This window comes from Hyla sarda, chromosome 10 (assembly GCF_029499605.1).
Source record: "Hyla sarda isolate aHylSar1 chromosome 10, aHylSar1.hap1, whole genome shotgun sequence".
NCBI lineage: Eukaryota > Metazoa > Chordata > Amphibia > Anura > Hylidae > Hyla > Hyla sarda.
The window spans coordinates 96,900,909-96,927,626 of record NC_079198.1 but is presented as its reverse complement, the minus strand read 5'-3'; the positions used below and the strand labels follow the sequence as shown (position 1 = coordinate 96,927,626).

The following is a 26,718-nucleotide window of genomic DNA, read 5'->3' as shown; positions in this document are numbered from 1 at the left end:
CAGGTATGATGCGAGATATACACACACGCAGCTATACACAAGATACACAGACACCTATACACAAGATACACACATGCCTATACACAAGATACACACACACCTATACACAAGATACACAATCATGTATACACAAGATACACACACCTATACGCAAGATACACACACACCTATACACAAGATATACACACCTATACACAAGATACACACACCTATACACAAGATACACACACACACACCTATGCACAAGATACATACACACATCTATACACAAGATACACACACACACCTATACACAAGATACACACACACACCTATACACAAGACACACACAAGATACACAAACACCTATAGACAAGACACACACACCCCTTTACACAAGACACACACACCCCTTTACACAAATATACATACATTAGCTATACTAACTTTCTTTGACACAGACAGGATCCTCACATGGCTTCTCCCATCCCTGGATGGCAGTGCTGGGGGTCAGGACCTCTGTTGCATGTGGAGGCAGGGGCACAGACAGCTCTGCAGGCAGTCCCCTACTCTTCGTCTGCTGTGTAATGTCTGCAGGCGGTGTGCTCGGAGAATCCATCCCCTCCTTCAGGACCCGACAGCAGGACAGAGCTCTGTGGAGGATATACAGTATAATGAAAGCAATGCTGCACATCCTATAATGCCAGGCCGGGAAGCCAGGTAGCCCCCCTCTACTACACTAGTTATTTTCCTTTATGATATGACTAATAGTCCTACTCTGAGGACGTCTTCTGCTTCTGTTGTTCCTCCTCCTCCTCACTGCTGCTGCCGCTCAGCACTAGTGTTGAGCGGCATAGGCCATATTTGAATTCGCGATATTTCGCGAATATATGGACGAATATTCATCATATATTCGCTAAATTCGCATATTCGTAATATTCGTGTTTTATTTTCGCATGTACGAAAATGCGCGTATGCGAAAATTAGCATATGCAAAAATGCGCTTATAAAAAATTAACATATGTGAAAATTCGCATATGCGAAAAATAACATATGCACATTTTCGCATATGCGAAAATTCGCACGCCAGTCTCACACAGTATTATTAGAGCCTTCTTTACACCACACAAGCTGGAAGCAGAGAGGGGTGATCACTGTGATGTGTACTGTGAAAAAAAAAACAGAATATTCGTAATTACGAATATATAGTGCTATATTCGCAAATATTCGCGAATAAAATTTGCATTACGAATATTCGCGAGCAACACTACTCAGCACCAGGTTCTTCAGGGCTCCGTCTGTGCGCTGTAGTAAAGTGCAGCCTCTGCGCTCACTAGTATGAAAGGACAGCGGGCCCCCTCACACGCTGGGCCCATGTGCATCTGAACCGGCTGCACAGGCGATATGTCCGCCCTCGAGCCTGTATGTCTTTGATTTTCCTCCCTTTGGCAACTCTCCCTGGCAACCAGTTATGGTGAGGCAACCATGCCACATTGGAACGCATCAGTGTCAGTTTGGATCCTTTGGAAAATAAAACTCTGTCATTGCATCCTGGCAGAATATGGCTTGTGTTTGGCTCTATAAATATTATATTATATTTTTGTTACTTTTTTTTATTTTTCTACTGATAAAATATACTGTACGTCAGCAAAAAAATGGCTGTCAACATGGAATTGGTGTAATCTGTAGAAGTATTAAAAAAAGAATGTTCTTATTCCCAAAAGGGTCGCATTGCTACCAAATTATTTTGTCCAGTGAGGATTGAAAAGGAACGTTTCCGTGCAGCTATAGTCAGCAAACGTTCATCTAGAACAGAGGAATAGCAATAGAATAAGGGAAATGGAGAAACATAAGGATTCAGTAAACACGATGTCCCCAGAGTGTAAATGAAGCTATATCAAGTAATGGAGTGTCTCCCCTAACAATGAGGATTGCATTCTCCCTGCTCCAGCCCTAGATCCTCGTGGCTCAGTACACCCCTCCAGCGGTGTTCATATCCTGCAGCTACCTCCAGGTTGTGCCCATCAATATCTCACACACATCAGCGAAGCCAGCAGACTTGGGGGGATTAACCCCTGACAGCTAAGGCAGCGCAGAATTTATTAGGAATACAAATATTGTTTATGTTCCATGCAGGTTTTTTTTTGTATTTTTTTACAGTAAACCTAAAGTTTACACAGTGCTCTGGTCCCTGATGCTACTAAGATCATATGGTCACATGTTACCATCCGTGTTGCAGCTGCAGCCATGATTCTACTTAATATACCGTCTTTTTTCGCCATTTAAGACGCACTTTTTCTTCCCCAAAACTGGGGGGGGAAAAGTTGGTGCAAATACACATTAAAACCCTGTCCTATCGCGGCGGTCCCTGCGGCCATCAACGGCCGGGACCCATGTCTAATACAGGACATCACCGATCAAAGTGACACTAACCCGGCTGCTCAGTCGGGCTGTTCGGGACCGCGGCGGTAAAATCGCGGCATCCCGAACAGCTTACAGGACACCGGGAGGGACCTTACCTGCCTCCTCGGTGTCTGCTCCATGCCGGGATCCGCTGCATGGCCGGCGTTCTCCTTCGTCGTCATCACGTCATCGCGTACGCTGTCCCTTCATCCAGTAGGAGCGACGTGTGTAGCGGCGTGCGTAGCAACGTGATGGCGGCGACGGAGAGCAAGGATACCGGGCAGCAGAGACATTCCGGAGCAACGGGGACACCCCGGGGACGCGGCGAAAGCGATGGAGGGCGACATCCAGGGCAGCGGTGACAAGCGGGGACTGGTCCAGAGCGGCGGGGACTCGTGAGTATTACCTCCTATACCAGTGGTCTTCAACCTGCGGACCTCCAGATGTTGCAAAACTACAACTCCCAGCATGCCCGGACAGCCGTTGGCTGTCCGGGCATGCTGGGAGTTGTAGTTTTACAACATCTGGAGATCCGCAGGTTGAAGATCACCGTGACCTATACTTTACTTTGTATTTGGTTTAGAATTTTTTTTTCTCTAGATTTTCATCCTTTAAAATTGGGTGCGTCTTATATGGCGAAAATACGGTACCTTGGATCACCAGAGAATTTTTTTTAGCAATGTAAGCTAAGTTCAGTAGAACCATGGGGTCTGGCTAATGAGGTTGTAATGCAGCCATAATGCCCCTTTTACATGGGTTGCTGATAAGCCCAGGTTGGTGATCAGCGCTCACTTGCTAAGCTTTTACAAGGTTAATCAACCAATGCGGCCAGTAGGGTTGCCACCTGGCCGGTATTTTTCCGGCACAACCGGTATTTTGGCGACCCTGCCGATATTTTTATATTAAAAATGCTGGCAATGCTCCCTCTTTCTCTGAATGGGCCCAGGAACTCACTCACATCCACAGAATGGAAGGATAGCTGACTCTAGGCGACACTTAACAAGGCACTACACAATATGGGGACCATGGCTTCGTTTTCTGTCCACCGACGCCTATAGAACCTTATACCTGACGCCATGATCACACAACAGATCTACTAACACTTCCTAACATTTTCTCGAGCGTGTTACCCGCCCAGTACTGCCAGCTGGTCCACCATCCATGGCTTTGCCCATGCCCGCTGCCCCTCGAGGTATGTACTCTACTCATCTTATCTCCGCCATCCTCACCCTTCCCCCCCCCTTCTTCTCCTACCCCCTACCCTCCTCTATCCCCCTTACTTCTGTCCTGTACCCACTTTCTCTTCTCCTCCTCTCTCCTCCACTCTCCTTTCTGAGACGGCCTGCATTAACCCGGAATCCGTTCTCCATGTTATGTAAATCTTGACCCTTTCATAAACCCCTTTGCTCTTATTGACTCTGTTATATTTTAGGCTAATGATGGGATGCCTGCTGCCCATTACATACCTGCCTCATTTGGGCCATCATCACCATGTATTATGGATATCCTTTTGTGCCACCTTTGATGGAGGAGTTTTCATACCTGTGTTATGTTGGTTGTGTTTTCTCTGTATTAAAAACCTTAAAGGAGTACTCTAGTACAGAGTACTCCTGCTCCGTCCTGCCCGGGCTGCAAAAAAAATGAAAATGAACCATCATTCACCTCCCTGGGTTCCCGCAGAGCATCACTAAAGCTGATCGGTCCTCCGGTCCATCCTCTTCATACTTCCGGGTGTAATGAAGCGTCACATGGTGCTCAGCCTATCGCCAGCCGAGGCAGAACATAGCGGTGGCCGGCGATAGGCTGAGCGCCATGTGACGCTTCGTTACACACGGAAGTATGAAGAGGATGGACCGGAGGACCTATCAGCTGTAGTGGCGCTCCGCGGGAACCCAGGAAGGTGAGAGATGGTTCATTTTCATTTTTATTACAGCCCGGGCAGGACAGAGCAGGAATACTCTGCACCAGAGTACTCCTTTAATAAATCTATATAATAAAAAAATAAAAAAATACTGGCAATGCAATGGCCGGTATTTATCCAACCAATCCTCCAATTCCCGGAATGTTGCACCATATACTATACCAGTGTTTCCCAACAAGAGCACCTCCAGCTGTTGCAAAACCGTTGGCTGTCTGGGCATGCTGGGGGTTGTAGTTTTACAACAGCTGGAGGCACCCCTGGTTGGGAAACACTGACCTATACTATATACTCCTATATAGTCCAACATGCTGGGAGTTGTAGCTTTTGTTTGGGGCAGTTGCTGAGCCACAGGCTGTATCAGGGCATGCTGGGAGTTGTAGTTAGTAACTAACTGCAACTCCTGAATTTAATTTAAAAAAAGTGATCAAAAAGTCCCATCAAAACAAAAATGGTACAGTTAAAAACTACAGATCGGGGTGCAAAAAATGAGCCCTCATACAGGCCCGTATAAGGAGAAATAAAAAAGTTATAGGGTTCAGAATAGGACAAAATTTCCCCCACATATTTGTATCATGTGATGTCACGCATATATAATTAGTAATGCAAATTATCATGGCCGGTAAATTTTTTGCAAGAGAGGTGGCAACCCTAGCGGCAAGGCTGCACAAATGATTGCTGGATCATTAGTGTGGCCCTTTAAGGTAATCATTATCGTCCGCACATCACCTGTTTACACAATGATGATTTTCTTGGCTGTACAAAAGATGTGATCAGCTGATCAGGTTTGAGTTTGCTCATTTGTCAGCTAATCGCTGGCCCCGTTACATTATCGTGCACAAGCGTTCCCAGGAACAATCATTCTAATAATTGGCTCATGTAGAAGGGCCTTAAGACAACCATGTAAAATTTTCCTTATTTAGGGAGATTTATCAAACCCTGTGTAGAGGAAAAGTTGACTAGTTGCCCATAGCAACCAATCAGAACACTTCTTTCATTATTAACCCCTTAAGGACTCAGCGTTTTTCCGTTTTTGCAATTTAATTTTTTCCTCATCACCTTTTAAAAATCATAGCGCTTTAAATTTTACACATAAAATTCCATAAGATGGCTTATTTTTTGCACCACCAATTCTACTTTGCAGTGACATTAGTCATTTTACCCAAAAAATGCATGGCGAAACGAAAAAAAATTTATTGTTTGACAAAATTGAAGAAAAAATGTAATTTTGTAAATTTTGGGGGCTTCCGTTTCTATGTAATGCATTTTTCAGTAAAAATGACACCTTATCTTTATTCTGTAGGTTCATATGGTTAAAATGATCCCCTACTTATATAGGTTTGATTGTGTCGCACTTCTGAAAAAAAAATCATAACTACATGCAGGAAAATGTATACGTTTAAAATTGTCATCTTCTGACCCCTTTTTTATTTTTCTGCATACAGGCGGCTATGAGGGCTCATTTTATGCGCCGTGTTCAGAAGTTTTTATTGGTACCATTTTTGCATTGATAAGACTTTTTGATCACTTTTTATAAAAAAATTTTATGATATAAAAAGTGACAAAAAATATGATATTTTGGACTTTGGAATTTTTTTGCGCATACGCCATTGACCGTGCGGTTTAATTAACAATACATTTTTATAGTTCGGACATTTACGCACACGGCAATATTTATTTATTATTCGTATTTACACAGTTTTTTTTAATGGGAAAAGGGGGGTGATTCAAACTTTTATTAGGGAAGGGGTTAAATGACCTTTATTACCTTTTTTTTCCACTTTTTTTTTTGCAGTGTTATAGGTCCCATAGGGACCTATAGCACTGCACACACTGATCTTTTACGATAGTCCCGATCAGCCCGACTGAGCTGCCGGGAAGCTTTTACTTTCATTTTCGAACGTGGCGATCAACTTTGATCGCCGCGTCTGAAAGGTTAATAGCGCGTGGCACAGCAATCTGTGCCGCGCGCTATTAGCCCAGGGTCCCGGCTATCAATAGTAGAGATGAGCGAATTTACAGTAAATTCGATTCGCCACGAACTTCTCGGCTCGGCAGTTGATGACTTATCCTGCATAAATTAGTTCAGCTTTCAGGTGCTCTGGTGGGCTGGAAAAGGAGGAAAGAGTGAGGGTCTCCTAATACTGTATCCACCTTTTCCAGCCCACGGGAGCACCTGAAAGCTGAACTAATTTATGCAGGAAAAGTCATCAACTGCCGAGCCGAGAAGTTTGTGACAAATCGATTTTACTGTAAGTTCACTCATCTCTAATCAATAGCAGCCGGGACTGACCCAGTGTGATGTGGGGTCACGGCGTCCTTAAGAGGTTAAAAAGGCCTCTAGAAAATAGAATGTGATTGGTTGCTATGGGCAGCTGGTCAACATTTCCTCTACACAGGGTTTGATAAATCTCCCACATAGAGCCCTAAAAATTGGTTTAAATCACAAGGCCACAAACCAGAATACAGCATTATCATTCAGTACTTGCTCCAAGCCGATTAAACTAAGAAAACTTCAGAATTTCCTATTCTCAGATCCATTGTTGACAAGATTTGTATAGTGTAAATGTTCAAGTGTAAATGTTTAAGTAAATGTTCTTTTCTGTCTGACCACTGTGCTCTCTGCTGACACTTCTGTCCATGTCAGGAACTGTCCAGAGCAGGATAGGTTTTCTACAGGGATTTGCTCCTACTTATGCAGCAGCTGATAAGTACTGGAAGGATTAAGATTTTTAAATAGAAGTAATTTACTCATTTGTTTATAAAATTTGTTTTCCATCGGAGTACCGCTTTAAATACAGAGCAACATCTGAAGCTTTCACCCCTCATTGCCTGATATTGTGTGGAAAACACAGTAGCGTAATACAGATGGATTTTTGCATCCATATTAACCCCTTAAGGACACATGACGTTCTCATACGTCTCCATTTCCGAGTCCATTGAAGTACAGCCCGGATGTTTATATTCTACAGTCCGGATGCTGTCATTCTTTCTTTTATGTACTTATTTGATGTTTTTGTATATTTTCCTGTTAGTAACATGACGGAACGGACAGCAATCTTTTTTCACTGTCATTACATTTAAGTTATCAATTGCTCATTTCTGTTTTTTGTGTTTATTTGTATATTTTCACACAATGTACCATGTGATGCATGTAGGACTAGCTCCTCCCACTTAAGTGGTTGGCACTTAGTCTCCATGTATTTAAACCCTGTCTGCATCTTGTTGTACATACTCTGATCTGAAGAAGGGGGTGGCTCCCCCGAAACGCGTAATCTGTATTTTATTGTTTTTACTACAATAAACCTTCCAGTGTTTTGCACTATTACCACTTCATCTCTGGTTTGGTTTACTTCGTGGGAATCTGCAGCGCCTATTGGGGTCTTTTTGTTCTACCTGCCTTAAGGACACATGACGTTCTCATACGTCTCCATTTCCGAGTCCTTAAGGACACATGACGTATGAGAACGTCATGTGTTTTACCGGCCCCCCGCAACCATCTGGAGCGGAGCCGGTCCCCGATGCCTGCTGAAATCGTTCATCTTTTTAATAATTATAACTATATTAATATTAATAATTTTATTAATATTATTATTATTAATATTTCTATCAACTTTTATTCTATTTTATTTTACTTTTTGTATCGCATTTGTAATTTTAACCCTATTGATATAATACTACATTATGTAGCCATGGTTTTACTGTATTCCATGGCCTGATCATTACTATTATTATTATTATTAGCTAAGTTTACTGTGCAGCCATGGTTTTATCACATTCCATGTTCCACTACTCAACCCTATCTTTATTTATTATTTACTATGTGTTCTATATAATCTATCATTTAATATTTAATATTTTTTATAATAATGTTTTTCTATCTTACCATCACTCATTCATTTATTTATTTACATGAGTGCACACTTTTTGCACCTTGACATGTTCTTATTTTATCACCTTTGGAGGTCAGGTATATTTTTCAGTATTTACATTTTTCCGGAACACATGTATATTGCCCACCACATGTGTTTTTTGGTTTCTTTTAGCATACCTATCTGTGGCCCCATTGATTTACGCTACAGTCTGATCTTCTTATATATGTTAGAGCCTTATCAACATCTTCTGACAGCTTAGAACGATCATGCCGACATCTCTGTATGTTCATTGGCTCCTTGTGGCCACGTGACGGCCGCTCCTTAGCGACGCGTCCGTGACCACATGTCCATTGGTTCACTGTTATCACGTGACGGGCGCTCCATAGCGACGCGTCCGTGGCAGCAGTGTTTACTTACAGACAACTGCACCAGTTGGTCCGGTGCTCAATGAAATACCGCTCCTGACGGCAGTCCGTTCACAGTACGGCCCGGATGTTTACTTTCCTCATTCCGGATACTGTCGGGAGCGGTGTATGAAGTACAGCCCGGATGTTTATATTCTACAGTCCGGATGCTGTCATTCTTTCTTTTATGTACTTATTTGATGTTTTTGTATATTTTCCTGTTAGTAACATGACGGAACGGACAGCAATCTTTTTTCACTGTCATTACATTTAAGTTATCAATTGCTCATTTCTGTTTTTTGTGTTTATTTGTATATTTTCACACAATGTACCATGTGATGCATGTAGGACTAGCTCCTCCCACTTAAGTGGTTGGCACTTAGTCTCCATGTATTTAAACCCTGTCTGCATCTTGTTGTACATACTCTGATCTGAAGAAGGGGGTGGCTCCCCCGAAACGCGTAATCTGTATTTTATTGTTTTTACTACAATAAACCTTCCAGTGTTTTGCACTATTACCACTTCATCTCTGGTTTGGTTTACTTCGTGGGAATCTGCAGCGCCTATTGGGGTCTTTTTGTTCTACCTGCCTTAAGGACACATGACGTTCTCATACGTCTCCATTTCCGAGTCCTTAAGGACACATGACGTATGAGAACGTCATGTGTTTTACCGGCCCCCGCAACCATCTGGAGCGGAGCCGGTCCCCGATGCCTGCTGAAATCGTTCAGCAGGCATAGGGGCATATCGCCCAGGGGGGTCATTATGACCCCCCATGTCGGCGATGGCCGCAGATCGCTGAACAATTCAGTCCAGCGATCTGCGGCGAATTCCGGGTCAATCGGGTCTCCAGTGACCCGGTGACCCGGAATTATTGGCTGATCGGGGCCGTCAGAGACGGCCCCGAACAGCCAGAGCCAGCAGGGGTGAGGTGGCACTGGTGCCACCTCACGATCGCCCTGATTCGTCGGCCGGATTACCGGCCGACCAAACAGGGCACCTGCTGCGGGTGTCACTCCCGCAACCCGCTCCGCCCCTCTTCCGGAGGACGTGAGCGGGTGCGGGACGTGCACCCCGGGTGCTGGGGACCCCGATCCCCGGCGCCCCTGTTGGGATCGGGGCCCCAGGAGCAGCGACGGCGGCGGAGACGACGAGGGACTGACCTGGTGCAGCGAGGATCGCTGGAGGTGAGTGACAGCCTCCTGCTGTTGCTTAGCAACAGCTCCCAGCATGCAAAAAGGGCATGCTGGGAGCTGTAGTTATGCAACAGCAGGAGGCAGACCACCACAACTCCCAGCATTCCCTTATGGGCATGCTGGGACTTGTAGTTTTGCAACAGCTGGAGGCACATTCTTTCTATGGAAAAGTGTACCTTCAGCTGTTGTGTAACTACAACTCCCAGCTTGCACAATCAGCTAAAGTGCATGCTGGGAGTTGTAGTGGTGCATCTGGTGGTTGCATAACTACAACTCCCAGCATGCCCGTTGGCTGTCGGTGACTGCTGAAAGTTGTAGTTTTGCAACAGCTGAAGGCACACTGAGTTAAGTAGCAAACCAGTGTGTCTCCAGCTGTTGCATAACTACAATCCCCAGCATCCCCAGCCAAAGTAGTATGCCTCCAGCTGTTGCATAACTACAAGACCCAGCATGCCCTTCCACTGTCCGTACATGCTGGGGGTTGTAGCTTTTGCAACAGCTGAAGGCACACTGGTTGCAAAACACTGAGTTTGTTACCAAACTCGGTGTTTCACAACCAGTGTGCCTCCAGCTATTGCAAAACTACAACTCCCAGCATGCACTGATAGACCGTACATGCTGGGAGTTGTAGTTTTGCAACAGCTGGATGTCCCCCCCAATGTGAATGTACAGGGTACACTCACATGGGCGGAGGATTACAGTAAGTATCGGGCTGCAAGTTTGAGGTGCGGCAAAATTTCTGCCGCAGCTCAAACTGCCAGCGAGAAACTACTGTCAACCCCCCGCCCGTGTGACTGTACCCTAAAAACACTACACTACACTACCACAATAAAATAAAAAGTAAAAAACACTACATATACACATACCCCTACACAGCCCCCCTCCCCAATAAAAATGAAAAACGTCTGGTACGCCACTGTTTCCAAAACGGAGCCTCCAGCTGTTGCAAAACAACTACTCCCAGTATTGCCAGATAGCCGTTGACTGTCTAGGCATGCTGGGAGTTTTACAACAGCTGGAGGCACCCTGTTTGGGAATCACTGGCGTAGAATACCCCTATGTCCACCCCTATGCAAGTCCCTAATTTAGGCCTCAAATGCGCATGGCGCTCTCACTTTGGAGCCCTGTCGTATTTCAAGGCAACAGTTTAGGGTCACATACGTTCCCCGAGGGGTCTAGTTTCCAAAATGGTATGCCATGTGTTTTTTTTTTCTGTCCTGGCACCATAGCGGCTTCCTAAATGCGGCATGCCCCCAGAGCAAAATTCGCTTTCAAAAAGCCAAATGTGACTCCTTCTCTTCTGAGACCTGTAGTGCGCCAGCAGAGCACTTTTCACCCCCATATGGGGTGTTTTCTGAATCGGGAGAAATTGGGCTTCAAATTTTGGGGGGTATTTTCTGCTATTACCCTTTTTAAAAATGTAAACATTTTGGGAAAACAAGCATTTTAGGTAACATTTTTTTTTTTTTTTTTTACATATGCAAAAGTCGTGAAACACCTGTAGGGCATTAAGGTTCACATTACCCCTTGTTACGTTCCCCGAGGGGTCTAGTTTCCAAAATGGTATGCCATGTGTTTTTTTTTTTGCTGTTCTGGCACCATAGGAGCTTCCTAAATGCGGCATGCCCCCAGAGCAAAATTTCCTTAAAAAAAGCCAAATGTGACTCCTTCTCTTCTGAGACCTGTAGTGCGCCAGCAGAGCACTTTTCACCCCCATATGGGGTGTTTTCTGTATCGGGAGAAATTGGGCTTCAAATTTTGGGGGGTATTTTCTGCTATTACCCTTTTTAAAAATGTAAAATCTTTGGGAAACCAAGCATTTTAGGTAAAAAAAATATATCTTTTTTTTACATATGCAAAAGTCGTGAATCACCTGTAGGGTATTAAGGTTCACTTTACCCCTTGTTACGTTCCCTGAGGGGTCTAGTTTCCAAAATGGTATGCCATGTGTTTTTTTTTTGCTGTCCTGGCACCATAGGGGCTTCCTAAATGCGGCATGCCCCCCAAAAACCATTTGACACTCCTTCCCTTCTGAGCCCTCTACTGCGCCCGCCGAACAATTAACATAGACATATGAGGTATGTCCTTACTCGAGAGAAATTGGGTTTCAAATACAAGTAAAAATTTTCTCCTTTTTACCCCTTGCAAAAATTCAAAAATTGGGTCTACAAGAACATGTAAGTGTAAAAAATGAAGATTTTGAATTTTCTCCTTCACTTTGCTGCTATTCCTGTGAAACACCTAAAGGGTTAAAACACTTATTGAATGTCATTTTGAATACTTTGGGGGTTGTAGTTTTTATAATGGGGTATGGGGTATTTCTAATATGAAGACCCTTCGAATCCACTTCAAACCTGAACTGGTCCCTGAAAAATAGCGAGTTTGAAAATTTTGTGAAAAATCGGAAAATTGCTGCTGAACTTTGAAGCCCTCTGGTGTCTTCCAAAAGTAGAAACTCATAAATTTTATGATGCAAACATAAAGTAGACATATTGTATATGTGAACCCAAAAAAAATATATTTTGAATATCCATTTTCCTTACAAGCAGAGAGCTTCAAAGTTAGAAAAATGCAAAATTTTCATTTTTTTCATCAAATTTGGGGATTTTTCACCAAGAAAGGATGCAAGTTACCATAAAATTTTACCACTAAGTTAAAGTAGAATATGTCACGAAAAAACAATCTCGGAATCAGAATGATAACTAAAAGCATTCCAGAGTTATTAATGTTTAAAGTGATAGTGGTCAGAATTGCAAAAAATGCTCCGGTCCTTAAGGTGTAAAATGGCCTGGTCCTTAAGGGGTTAAAGGCGCTGCTGCTGGGCTGTCCGCAAGTCTGATGACCAGGAAGCCCTGAAGGGGATAGAATAGGACCGTAGGGGCACATGACAGGGGGACTATGCCAGGAAGGGGTTAATGGTTGGGGGTTAATGTAAGGGAAGGTGAGGTAGGCTTAACTGTATAGGGGGTTGTGGCTGGATAGGCAGTATGGGGTTAACAGACGGGGTTAACAGCAGGGCAAGGGGAGGAGTCAGGAGGGGGTTTAAAAGGCCGGGTCAGGGGGAGGGCGTCAGTCGGCACGTGGCCAGAAGAAAGTGCCTGCCCGACCCTTTTTTCGGTTCAGTTTGTCGCAGCGGCGGGGTCAGGAGAGGGATCTGGAGGCACCACTGGACGGCATGATGGCCATATTGGATGGAGTGTGGAGGTGGACTGGGAGCGGTTCTCAGCCTGATGGTGAAGTCCAGGTGGACATGGGGGCTTCACAAATGGTGCTCCTGGGCAGGTGACCTACGGCAAGAAGCAAGTGAAGCCCCACCCATTTTTGGTTCAGTAACGGTGCCTTCAGGTTCTTCTCCTGGGCTTGGAATAATTGATAAGTTGTTGTGGGTTCTGTTTATATGTATGATGTTCATACAAATGTTATGTTTTACAATGTTTTAATTGGTTAATTAATAAAGTGGGCTGCTGTGGCCTTTTTGTACCAACACTTTGTCTTGTCTTCCTTAAAGGGGTACTCCGCCCCTAGACATCTTATCCCCTATCCTAAGGATAGGGGATAAGATGTCAGATCGCCGGGGTCCCGCTGCTGGGGACCCCCGGGATCTCGACTGCCGCACCGCGCTATCATTACTGCACAGAGCAGACTCGCTCCGTGCGTAATGACGGGCGATACAGGGGCCGGAGCAGCGTGACGTCACGACTCTGCCCCCTCGTGATGTCACGGCCTGCCCCCTTAATGCAAGTCTATGGGAGGGGGCGTGATGGTTGCCCCGCCCCCTCCCATAGACTTGTATTGAGGGGCGGGCCGTTACATCACGAGGGGCGTAGCCGGGATGTAACTATGCTCTGGCCCTTGTATTGCCCGTCATTACGCACAGAGCGAGTTTGCTCTGTGCTGTAACGATAGCGCGGTGCCGCAGCCGAGATCCCGGGGGTCCCCAGCAGCGGGACCCCGGTGATCTGACATCTTATCCCTTATTCTATGGATAGGGGATAAGATGTCTAGGGACAGAGTACCCCTTTAAAGAAAGGCGGGTTTGGGGGAAGTAAGGGATGGTGGAGGTGGTTGGTTAAGAAGGTACCTGTAGCTATAATATCCCCTAGTCATGATCCTACAGATCTCAGTTCAGGTAATCAGAAATTGTGATCAGGCTGGGACTTGTGAAGGTAATTCCGGTGCAAAAATGTATCTGTATTCCGCTTGTGTGAAACTGACCTTACCCATGTGTGAAATTTCTCATTTCTCATGCTCATTTCTTTAGAAGCAATAATACTGTTCATCCTGAGCTTCCTGGTCCATTAACAGAACAGGGCAACATGATAATTCAGTGTTTTCTATTGTTCTGGGTATGGAATGATTTGTAACATGCCATGTGGGCACTATAATGACAAGCATTATGGCTTAAATAATAAAATCTAGGCATCGCCACCATCAACGGTTGTCATCCAGCATCTGCTACATGCAAAGGAGACTGATATAACAGCTGAATATAATAATAAGACTTGACACAAGAGAATGACTTACACTTTTTTAGGGAGAAATACTCTTAAACTGCTTTAATACACCCCAATGCCTGGTGTCCACTTTGCACCTAAGAAATGCGTCTGGTTTCATATTCTCTCATATGACATATTAAAAGTGAAAAATGTCTTGTCTGTAATGCTAGCGCTATCAATTAGAACAAGTTTCCCCTGGTTTCAGTCTAAATGTTACTACTTTTTAGCCACTTCCATATTTTATTCTATCTGGAACACTAAAGAATCATTGCAGGATGGGAACTTGAGGCCTTAGAATGGTGAGCGGTTAAAAATGATTTACATTTATTGTTCTCGGAGGACTATATTTTACAAAGATCCACATAGTAGGTGGAAGATTTCTATACGAATTAATTTCTCATGATTTTATTTTTTATCTCCAGGCCAACTAGAAGCAGATATTTGCATAAGTAGACAGAGGAAGGAGACACCGAGACACATATAGGGCCTCATTTAGGGTGCAGGCACTCTACGTTTTTGATATCCAGTTCCCGTATACGGTTTTCCTTCAAAAAACGTACTAAAACGTATTGAAAACCGGATGTATTGACTTAAATGTATTGACTTTTTTTTTATATATCAACTGTCTCCAGATTTGCAAATTACTTCTCTTAAAAAATCTTAATCCTTTCAGTACTTATGAGCTTCTGAAGTTAAGGTTGTTCTTTTCTGTCTAAATCCTCTCTGATGACACCTGTCTCGGGAAACGCCCAGTTTAGAAGCAAATCCCCATAGCAAACCTCTTCTAAACTGGGCGTTTCCCAAAACAGGTTTCATCAGAGAGGATTTAGACAGAAAAGAACAACCTTAACTTCAGAAGCTCATAAGTACTGAAATGTTTAAGATTTTTTTAATAGAAGTAATTTACAAATCTGTTTAACTTTCTGGAGCCAGTTGACATATATAAAAAAAAGTTGTTTCCTGGATAACCCCTTTAACATTCCAATACGTTTTTATTAACATGGAAATCAATGAGAACCGGACTAAACTGTATGAGTGTACGGTTGCATCCGTTTTAATCCCTTCGTTTTTATTATTGCACATGCGCAATGCAAGCCGAAAACACCACCCACCTTCTAGAATGTTCTTTCTGGAAAAACTTTATTTAAAAACAAGGCGAACATTGACAGACGTATACGTTCTTTTAGGGTGAAAACGGATACAACCGGATTAAACCGTACATCACGACTCAAACCGTATACAGGTTGATCTATGTGCACACGGTTTAATACGGTTGAGTCCGGTTTTTGCCTATCCATTTTTTACAAAAAAACTGAGACGGGAACTGGATAGCAAAAACGTGGTGTGCATGCACCCTAACTAAGAGTGTCAGGTTTTTACTAGTGTGAAATGTTTCAGACTTGTAGGATTTCACTCTACAGTGGTCCCTCAACATACGATGGTAATCCGTTCCAAATGGACCATCGTTTGTTGAAACCATCGTATGTTGAGGGATCCGTACAATGTAAAGTATAGGACAGTGGTCTACAACCTGCGGACCTCCAGATGTTGCAAAACTACAACACCCAGCATGCCCGGACAGCCAACGGCTGTCTGGGCATGCTGGGAGTTGTAGTTTTGCAACATCTGGGGGTCCGCAGGTTGAAGGCCACTGGTATTGGAGGTTATACTCACCTGTCCCCGCCGCTCCAGACCGTCACCGCTCGTCACCGCTGCCCTGGATGTTGCCTTCCATCGCTGTCGCCGCGTCCCCGGGGTGTCCCCGACGCTCCGGAAAGGCCTCTGCTTCCCCGTCATCCTCGCTCTCACGTCGCCGCCATCACGTCGCTATGCACGCCGCTCCTATTGGATGATGGGACGGCGTGCGCAGCGACGTGATGACGATGATGGAGAGCGACAGCGATGCAGGGGATCCCGAAGAGGACGCACCGGAGCCCCGAGGACAGGTAAGTGATCGTCTGCGGACCACACGGGGCACCGTAAATGGCTATCCGGTGGCAGCTGAAGCAGTCTGCGCTGCCGTATAGCCGTTTATGCGATGGCCCCGACATACAAAAGCATCGTATGTTGATGCTGCCTTCAACATGTGATGGCCTCTGAGAGACCATCGTATGTTGAAATGATCGTATGTCGGGGCCGTCGTAGGTCGGGGGGTCACTGTATTTACTATGAGGATTCCGATTTACAAGTCGGGAACATTTTCTGACCAGCTTTTTTTTTATGTGGAAATTTCCAGCCATTTATTCACAGGATTTTCTGTGAATTCAATAGTAAATAGGCCGGGTTGTGAAACCACGCCCCTTTCTGGATAGGCCTTTGTGACAAGCCACACCCTTTTTCGGCTTTTCACAATGCAATGTCGGGTTAGGCTGGGTCCACACTACGTTTTGTCCCATACGGGAGCGCATACGGCAGGGGGGAGCTAAAACCTCGCGCTCCCGTATGTTACCGTATGCGCTCCCGTATGTCATTCACTTCAATGAGCCGACCGGAGTGAAACGTTCGGTCCGGTCGGCTCATTTTTGCGCCGTATGCGCTTTTACAACCGGACCTAAAACCGTGGTTGACCACAGTTTTAGGTCCGGTTGTAAAAGCGCATACGGCGCAAAAATGAGCCGACCGGACCGAACGTTTCACTCCGGTCGGCTCATTGAAATGAATGACATACGGGAGCGCATACGGTAACATACGGGAGCGCGAGGTTTTAGCTCCCCCCTGCCGTATGCGCTCCCGTATGGGACAAAACGTAGTGTGGACCCAGCCTAAGTCGGATTTTCCTGGTGCACACTGTCTCACACTGTCTCAGACACTATGCCCCAAAATAACAGCAAAAACTGAAAAAAGCTAGTGGGTTTTAGCTTAGTAAATGAGGGCCATAGTGTTTGTGCATGCATGGGTGTGTATCTAATCCAGGGAATTCTGGGTGACATATGGTAAATACAGGAAAGTTTAAATACCCTAGTGAGACTTAGCTTGCTATGAACATTGGTAGATCGTGTCATTGGACCTTGATTTAAATGGGATGAAAGGTAGTGGGTCTTTTCATCACCTTTTTGGGCCAGTCCAGGTTTTCCTACTAGCCCAGATCAGCACAGGTGCTGATAACAGCTCATTAGAGATGAGCGAACGTACAGTAAATTCGATTCGTCACGAACTTCTCGGCTCGGCAGTTGATGACTTATTCTGCATAAATTAGTTCAGCTTTCAGGTGCTCCCCTGGGCTGGAAAAGGTGGATACAGTCCTAGGATACTCTTTCCTAGGACTGTATCCACCTTTTCCAGCCCACCGGATTACCTGAAAGCTGATCTAATTTATGCAGGATAAATCATCAACTGCTGAGCCGAGAAGTTCGTGACGAATCGAATTTACTGTAAGTTCGCTCATCTCTACAGCTCATCACTGGGCTTTAATCCCTTAAAGCGGTACTCCCATGGAAAACTTTTTTTTTTAAATCAACTGGTGCCAGAAAGTTAAACAAATTTGTAAATCATTTCTATTAAAAAATCTTAATCCTTCCAGTACTTTTTAGGGGCTGTATACTAAAGAGAAATCCAAAAAAGAAATGCATTTCCTCTGATGTCATGACCGCAGTGCTCTCTGCTGACCTCTGCTGTCCATTTTAGGAACTGTCCAGAGCAGCATATGTTTGCTATGGGGATTTTCTCCAGCTCTGGACAGTTCCTAAAATGGACAGCAGAGGTCAGCAGAGAGCACATCAGACGAAATGCATTTCTTTCTTGGATTTCTCTTTAGTATACAGCCCCTAAAAAATACTGGAAGGATTAAGATTTTTTATTAGAAGTGATTTACAAATCTGTTTATCTTTCTGGCACCAGTTGATTTAAAAAAAATATAAAAAATGATCGGACTTTTTGATCACTTTTTATTCATTTTTCAATGGTATAAAAAGTGACCAAAAATACGCTTTTTTGGACTTTGGAATTTTTTTACGTGTACGCCATTGACCGTGTGGTTTAATTAAAGATATATTTTTATAGTTCGGAAATTTACGCACGCGGCGATACCACATATGTTTATTTTTATTTACACTGTTTTATTTTTTTTTATGGGAAAAGGGGGGTGATTCAAACTTTTATTAGGGAAAGGGTTAAATGACCTTTATTAACACTTTTTTTTTACTTTTGTTTTGCAATGTTATAGGTCCCATAGGGACCTATAACACTGCACACACTGATCTCTCATCCTGATCACAGGCGTGTATTAACACTCCTGTGATCAGTGTTATCGGCGCTTGACTGCTCCTGCCTGGATCTCAGGCACAGAGCAGTCATTCGTCGATCGGACACCGAGGAGGCAGGTAAGGTTACTTTCACTTTCACTTCAGACGCGGCGGTCAGCTTTGATTGCCGCGTCTGAAGGGTTAATACAGGGCATCACCGCGATCGGGGTTGTCCTGTATTAGCCGCGGGTCCCGGCCGTTGATAGCCGCCGGGACCGACCCGATATGCCGCGGGGACACCGCGTGACCCCGCGCCATATCACGCGAGTCGGCGGAGGACGTTAATATACGTCCTTCGTCGTTAAGGGGTTAAGGACCAGGCCCATTTTGGCCTTAAGGACAAGGCCAATTTTATTTTTGCATTTTCATTTTTTCCTCCTTACTTTCTAAAAATCATATCTCTTTTACAATTTTATAAACAGACCCATATGAGGGCTTGTTTTTTGCATCAATTTTACTTTGTAATGACATCACTCATTTTACCATAAAATGTTCGACGCAAACAAAAAAACATTTATGTGGGGAAATTGAAAAGAAAACTGCAATTTATGAAATTGTGGAAAGTTTTTGTTTTCACGCTGTACAGTTTAAGGTAAAAATGACATGTTTTCTTTATTCTGTGGGTCAATACGATTAAAATAATACCCATGTTATATGCTTTTCTATAATTGTACCGCTTAAAAAAAATCTCAAACTATTTTAACAAAATTAGTATGTTTAAAATTGCCCTATTTTGACCACCTATAACGTTCTCATTTTTCCGTATACGGGGCAGTATGAGGGCTCATTTTTTGCGCAGTGATCTGTAGTTTTATTATTACCAATTTTGCTTCTTTTTTTACTTTGTAATCACTTTTTGTAAATTTTTTGGGGAATAAAATTTAACAAAAAAGCAGCATTTTTTTTTTTTACGTTTACGCCGTTCACCATACGGCATAATTAACAATATATTTTGATAGTTTGGACATTTATGCACGTGGCAATATCAAATATGTTTATCAAAAAAAAATTACGCTTTTTGGGAGTAAAATTGGAAAAAGGGACGATTTATATTTTCATTGGGAGAGGGGATATTTAAATTTTTTTTTTACTTTTTTCTTTTACACTTTTTTATGTCCCCATAGGGGACTATTTATAGCAATCGTTTGATTGCTAATACTGTTCAGTGCTATGCATAGGGCATAGCACTGATCAGTATTATATGCGATCTTCTGCTCTGGTCTGCTTGATCTCAGACCAGAGCAGAAGACACCAGGAGATGGACGGAGGCAGGTGAGGAGACCTCTGGCCGCCTTGCTGGATTATCGGATCCCCATGGCAGCACTGTGGGCGATTCGATCATCTATTTTGAGTGCCACACTGCAGATGACATCTGTATTGATCACGGCATCTGAGGGGTTACTGGTGGACATCAGCGTGATTGATGATGTCCGCAATTACCGGCGGGTCCCTGGCTGCTGATAGCAGCTGGGACCTGCTGTGCATGACACGAGCACCGGTCCAGTGCTTGCGGTCATTACATGGCGTAAATGTACATCATGGCGCACTAAGTATCACAGCGTCATAACGTACATTTATGTGAATTGTCGTTAAGGGGTTGTTGGAATTTTTTTTTTTTTTTATCAAATCAACTGGTGCCAGAAAGTTAAACAGATTTGTAAATGACTTCTATTTAAAAATCTTAATCCATTCAGTACTTACCAGCTGCTGTATTGTCACGATGCCGGCTGGCAGGTAGTGGATCCTCTGTGTCAGAGAGGGATTGGCGAGGACCGCGCTAGTGGACCGGTTCTAAGTCACTACTGGTTTTCACCAGAGCCCGCCGCAAAGCGGGATGGTCTTGCTGCGGCGGTAGTGACCAGGTCGTATCCACTAGCAACGGCTCACCTCTCTGACTGCTGATGACAGGCGCGGTACAAGGGAGTAGGCAGAAGCAAGGTCGGACGTAGCAGAAGGTCGGGGGCAGGCGGCAAGGATCGTAGTCAGGGGCAACGGCAGGAGGTCAGGAACACGGACTAGGAACAGACAAGGGAACGCTTTCACTAGGCACAAGTGCAACAAGATCCGGCCAGGGAGTGCAAGGGAGGAGACTAGATATAGGGAAGTGCACAGGTGAACACACTAATTGGAACCACTGCGCCAATCAGCGGCGCAGTGGCCCTTTAAATCGCAGAGACCCGGCGCGCGCGCGCCCTAGGGAGCGGGGCCGCGCGCGCCGGGACAGAACAGACGGAGAGCGAGTCAGGTAGGGGAGCCGGGGTGCGCATCGCGAGCGGGCGCTACCCGCATCGCGAATCGCATCCCGGCTGGCAGCGGAATCGCAGCGCACCCGGTCAGTGGATCTGACCGGGGCGCTGCAACAACGAAGATGAGGCGAGCGCTCCGGGGAGGAACGGGGACCCGGAGCGCTCGGCGTAACAGTACCCCCCCCCTTGGGTCTCCCCCTCTTCTTGGGGCCAAAGAACCTGAGGAAAAAAAACTCAATTTTTCCGTGATGAGGTCCGATGCACATTAGGAGGGGTTCTGTGTGGAAACGTACGAGACAGTCCAATCTTTTATTGTAAAAACAATAGATGTAGAGGGGTCTGGCGAGACTGGTCACAGGAACGTAGAACCTGTTGATGAGAGAGGCCAAAAAAAATTTTCCTGCAGATCCGGAATCCAAGAAGAGCATAGTAGAGAAGGAGAAGGTAGAGGCAGATATCCGCACAGGCACAGTAAGGCGTGGAGAAGCAGAGTTGACATCAAGAACTGTGTCACCTTTGTGCGGAGTCAGCGTACGTCTTTCCAGGCGGGGAGGACGGATAGGACAATCCTTCAGGAAGTGTTCGGTACCGGCATAGTACAGGCAAAGATTCTCCATGCGGCGTCGTGTCCTCTCTTGAGGTGTCAAGCGAGACCGGTCAACTTGCATAGCCTCCGCGGCGGGAAGCACAGGAACAGATTGCAGAGGACCAGAGGAGAGAGGAGCCGGGGAGAAAAAACGCTTCGTGCGAACAAAGTCCATATCCAGGCGGAGCTCCAGACGCCATCCGGAAGAACGCATGTCAATGCGAGTGGCTAGATGAATGAGTTCATGTAGGTCAGCAGGAGTCTCTCGTGCGGCCAGAACATCTTTAATGTTGCTGGATAGGCCTTTTTTAAAGGTCGCGCAGAGAACCTCACTATTCCAGGACAACTCGTAAGCAAGAGCACGGAACTGAATGGCGTACTCGCCAACGGAAGAAACACCCTGGGCCAGGTTCAGCAGGGCAATCTCGGCTGAAGAAGCTCGGGCAGGTTCCTCAAAGACACTTCGAATTTCCGAGAAGAAGGAGTGTACAGAGGCAGTGACGGGGTCATTGCGGTCCCAGAGCGGTGCGGCCCATGACAGGGCTTTTCCAGACAGAAGGCAGAACACGAAAGCCACCTTAGACCTTTCAGTAGGAAACTGGTCCGACATCATCTCCAAGTGCTGGGAACATTGCGAAAGAAAGCCACGGCAATACTTAGAGTCCCCATTAAATTTGTCCGGCAAGGACAGGCGGAGGCTAGGAGTGGCCACTCGCTGCGGAGGAGGTGCAGGAGCTGGCGGAGGAGAAGAATGCTGGAGAAGTTGCGACTGAAGTTGGTGCGAAATGGTGGACATTTCCGACAGCTGACGGGTTAGAAGGGCGATCTGTCGGGCTTGCTGGGCGGCCACCGTGGTGAGGTCAGCGACAACTGGCAGAGGAACTTCAGCGGGATCCATGGCCGGATCTACTGTCACGATGCCGGCTGGCAGGTAGTGGATCCTCTGTGTCAGAGAGGGATTGGCGAGGACCGCGCTAGTGGACCGGTTCTAAGCCACTACTGGTTTTCACCAGAGCCCGCCGCAAAGCGGGATGGTCTTGCTGCGGCGGTAGTGACCAGGTCGTATCCACTAGCAACGGCTCACCTCTCTGACTGCTGATGACAGGCGCGGTACAAGGGAGTAGGCAGAAGCAAGGTCGGACGTAGCAGAAGGTCGGGGGCAGGCGGCAAGGATCGTAGTCAGGGGCAACGGCAGGAGGTCAGGAACACGGACTAGGAACAGACAAGGGAACGCTTTCACTAGGCACAAGTGCAACAAGATCCGGCCAGGGAGTGCAAGGGAGGAGACTAGATATAGGGAAGTGCACAGGTGAACACACTAATTGGAACCACTGCGCCAATCAGCGGCGCAGTGGCCCTTTAAATCGCAGAGACCCGGCGCGCGCGCGCCCTAGGGAGCGGGGCCGCGCGCGCCGGGACAGAACAGACGGAGAGCGAGTCAGGTAGGGGAGCCGGGGTGCGCATCGCGAGCGGGCGCTACCCGCATCGCGAATCGCATTCCGGCTGGCAGCGGAATCGCAGCGCACCCGGTCAGTGGATCTGACCGGGGCGCTGCAACAACGAAGATGAGGCGAGCGCTCCGGGGAGGAACGGGGACCCGGAGCGCTCGGCGTAACATGTATGCTCCACAGAAAGCTTTCTTTTCTGTCTGACCACAGTGCTCTCTGCTGACATCTTTGTCCATGCCAGGAACTGTCCAGAGCAGGAACAAATCCCCATAGCAAAAATCTCTCTCCTGCTCCGGACAGTTACTGACATGGACCAAGGTGTCAGCAGAGAGCACTGTTGTCAGAAAGAAAAGATATTCAAAAAGAAAAGAACTTTCTCTGTAGTATACAGCAGATGATAAATACTGGAAGGATTAAGATTTTTATATAGAAGTAATTTACAAATCTGTTTAACTTTCTGGTACCAGTTGTTTTAAAAAAAAATGTTTTCCAGCGTAGTACCCCTTTAAGCTCATGACACGTACTATTTAAGAACAAAACTGTGGGCATTGCACAGCAAGTTTTAAAGGGAATCTGCCATCACTTTCAGGCTTTCTGACCATGAGTCATTGGGGCGGTCCCCAGTGGATTCTCCCCTCCACACCTGCCTTGAATAGTAGTTCTCTCCATGGTTTAATATAGGGAAGGACCTCTCAATCAAGGCTGGTGGGGCAATTGGAAGCTACCACAATGTGGTTTAGGCGGCATGAACATTTGAAGTCTTGACTAACTAACCTGTCACATAATCCAAAAGAACTACGACCAAGTGTATAATAGTTGGATGTCCGACTGCTGGGACCCTCCTTCAATATTGAGAACAGGGCCTGGGTTATGTGTATCCACTGTTCCATCATCTATGGAAGCTTTGGGAGATGGCTGAGCATTGTACTGAGCTGGACCTGATGATGAAGGAAGTATCCTTTAATACACGTTGTGCGCTGATACTTTTGTTATTTTCTATATGTGTTAATGTGGTGAGCTGGGTGAGGCAATTGAGTATAGAAGGCCCTGCCGCCAACCGACCCAAAAACGGCAGGGAATAAAGGAATGTCCACAGCAGAATTTATGAGATAACTGGAACTTTTACTGAACTTCTTATGCAAACAGTCTTTATAAACATATAGTCTCTCCTGAGGTAACCGGGATGCAGGTTCCTCACAGGCTTTGCTGGGACTAATAGTCTTTAGCTTTCAACAGGCCACTGTGCTACTAATTGTATGTATGAGTTGATGAGTTGAGTTGAATAGTAGTCACAAGGATTTAGGAAACAGAGCTTCAACTCACGGTTCTGGTGGCTGCTGGTTCTTTAGGCTTTGGCCTAGTTGAGATGAATTGAGATATGCTGATTTGCGGATTGTGCTTTCTTTGGTGTCCAGCAGGAAGAGAGTGCAGGAACAAGAGAGAAGAACAGGAACCAAGAGAGAGAATTTAGTGACTGCAGCCCCTTATATACCAGGGGTCTGGACTAATCCCGTTGGTTGCAAAGCCTGTAGGTCCTGAACCCAGAGAACTCTGGGTACATCACATGACATCATCACATGACCCTGGAAGGTCCTAAATATCTATACAACCATTATAATATATCATGTGACCTTGGTAGGTCCTATACATTTGTACACTATACAGAAATACATTTATATGAGGCGACCAAGGGGCAAGCCTTGCAGGAGAGCCCTGTGGAATGGAGGGACTCTAGCTGAGGGGACTTTAGAAAGGGACAGGACAAGTTCCTGTACCGGGATACCACATTAAAATAAAAACACTAAAAAGAAGTACTGAAAGTGTCTTGCCTTTAACATTATCTTGTGCATTGTAATTCACATGATTGTATTCACAATGGCCCTCATTTACTATTCTAAACCCAACCTCTTTTGTCGTTTTTTTTTGTCGCATCTTTGTCTGCGCCATGTCGCAGACATCGTGCGCCAGTCTGCGACACTATGCGACATTTTTTCCCGACGGACCCGATGTGGATTCTCCCAAACCCGAAAAAGGGGCGTTACCCGACATTTCTGAGCTTTCCCACGTATTTATTAAGGTTTCCAACCCGAATTTGTTGAATTGTTGTGGATTTTTTCCCGACAGCTCAGAGGAGTTGGAAACCAAAACCAACAAAACCCACGTGCGACAAACAGGATGCGACATAATAATAAATACCAGAGAAAAAAAGCAGTCGGGTAAGAAAGCAACATAGACTTACAACCCGATTTTCTTAGTAAATGAGGGCCAATGTGTAATTTACTGTTTAAGTTGAACCAGCACCATCTAGTGGCCATTTACATATATAGCCACCATAGCTTGCACCTATGAACTCTGGTGACATCATCAGCTAGTATAGCAGCCATCTTCGTTACATCTCCCTTCATTTTACAGCAAGCTCAGCTAGAGGTGACACACGGCTAGTGCATCTTCCTTCATTCTAGTTTATGGTCGTATCGCTGGTGTGTATATTATTAGCTGATGTTGTAATTTGCATCTTTATGCATAGTGATGTGTTTTCATGTTGCTCTGTTATTACAGTCTATAGTTAGCAGCTAGGGACCATGCTTCTCATGAAGATAGGATAGCATGCTGCTTAGTATATATCTGTGTATACGCTTATGGATGCTTATCATTGTCATCATCCTGTATCCATGTCTTGTATAACTTACATGTTGTGGACATTTCTTGTATTTGCATTGCTATGTACATTAATGTCTGATATGCATTGCCACATGTCAGTGTACATTAGTAAGGGTTTTCTTTTTTCTGTTCCACAGTTTTACCACACATATTCATGTATTTCCTTGCAATAAAAGTTGAAGTTGGATGTTGCTCCTTTGTCAATGCATTGAAGGAAATCAGGTTTATACTGCCTGTCAATCTATGTACCCTCACACATAGGGAGGACAGAACAGAGAGGATTAAGATTTTCAAATAGAAGTAATTTACAAATCTGTTTAACTTTCTGGCACCTGTTGATTTGAAAAAAAAAATTGTTTTCCACCGGAGTACCCCTTTAAGTTAATAAAATGTATTTACAAAAATGATACAGAACAGGGTCACCAAATGCTGAGGCGTAGGGTGAATAGAAGTCTTCAAAGCCCTGCTGAGTCAGTAACTACAGAGAGCAATTGTAAAACAAAAATAGCGACAAAGAAACACAGCCGCACATCCACAATATGTATTTTGATCTACTTGCTTCCCAGCATAAATTCAAAAACGAACAGGTTGTTAGTATACATTTTGATCAAAAAGTACAAGCCGACTCGCCACGTCAAGGCCACCTATTTAGAGGGGGTCCCTAACCCAACATTGGCGTAGCGCCAGGCAGCGGCCACCAACACTGCAACACTATGCCCACAGGGGGAGCGACCCAGAGGCCAGGCAGCCCTACTGCTGCCCGACCAAGCCCCTGGCTCCGGGCCACACCACCCCACAGACAAAGCATCACAGTAACAACTACAGAGACCAAACCTCACCTGGCATTAAAATTGGGACCAGATAGGTATACATGAAGTTGCTGTTAGATTAAATAGCCCTTAATGTGGAATATTCACACCCCCTGACTGTACAATCACACCCATCGGAAGATTCTGTGAATTGTCAGACAAATGATAAACACACATAACTCGGGACCAGAAGAGCATATCAAGAATCTGTGTGTAAGAGGTGTGCATCAAGAGGTGTGTAATACGGCAACCCTAAACTATTAATCCGGTGCTGGTAGCGCAAACCACTGCAGGAGCTGTTTCAGGTAGGTATACTTCTTTATTAAGCCATTTTTCCTGATGAAGAGGCATTGTGGCCTCGAAACGCGTTGTTGCACGGCTTAATAAAGAAGTATACCTACCTGAAACAGCTCCTGCAGTGGTTTGCGCTACCAGCACCGTTTTTTTTCCCTTGTT

General features: G+C 45.2%; 1 long non-coding RNA gene across 1 annotated transcript in view; it reads right to left on the bottom strand.

The window, feature by feature from the left end:
* Positions 1–441: 441 nt before the first annotated feature.
* The window catches only part of LOC130294083 (uncharacterized), a 42,697-nt gene continuing 16,420 nt past the window's right edge, over positions 442–26,718 (bottom strand). Inside the window, exon 3 of the long non-coding RNA XR_008848376.1 lies at positions 442–632. This is a non-coding gene — a long non-coding RNA (uncharacterized LOC130294083). The remainder of the gene's footprint in view (positions 633–26,718) is intronic.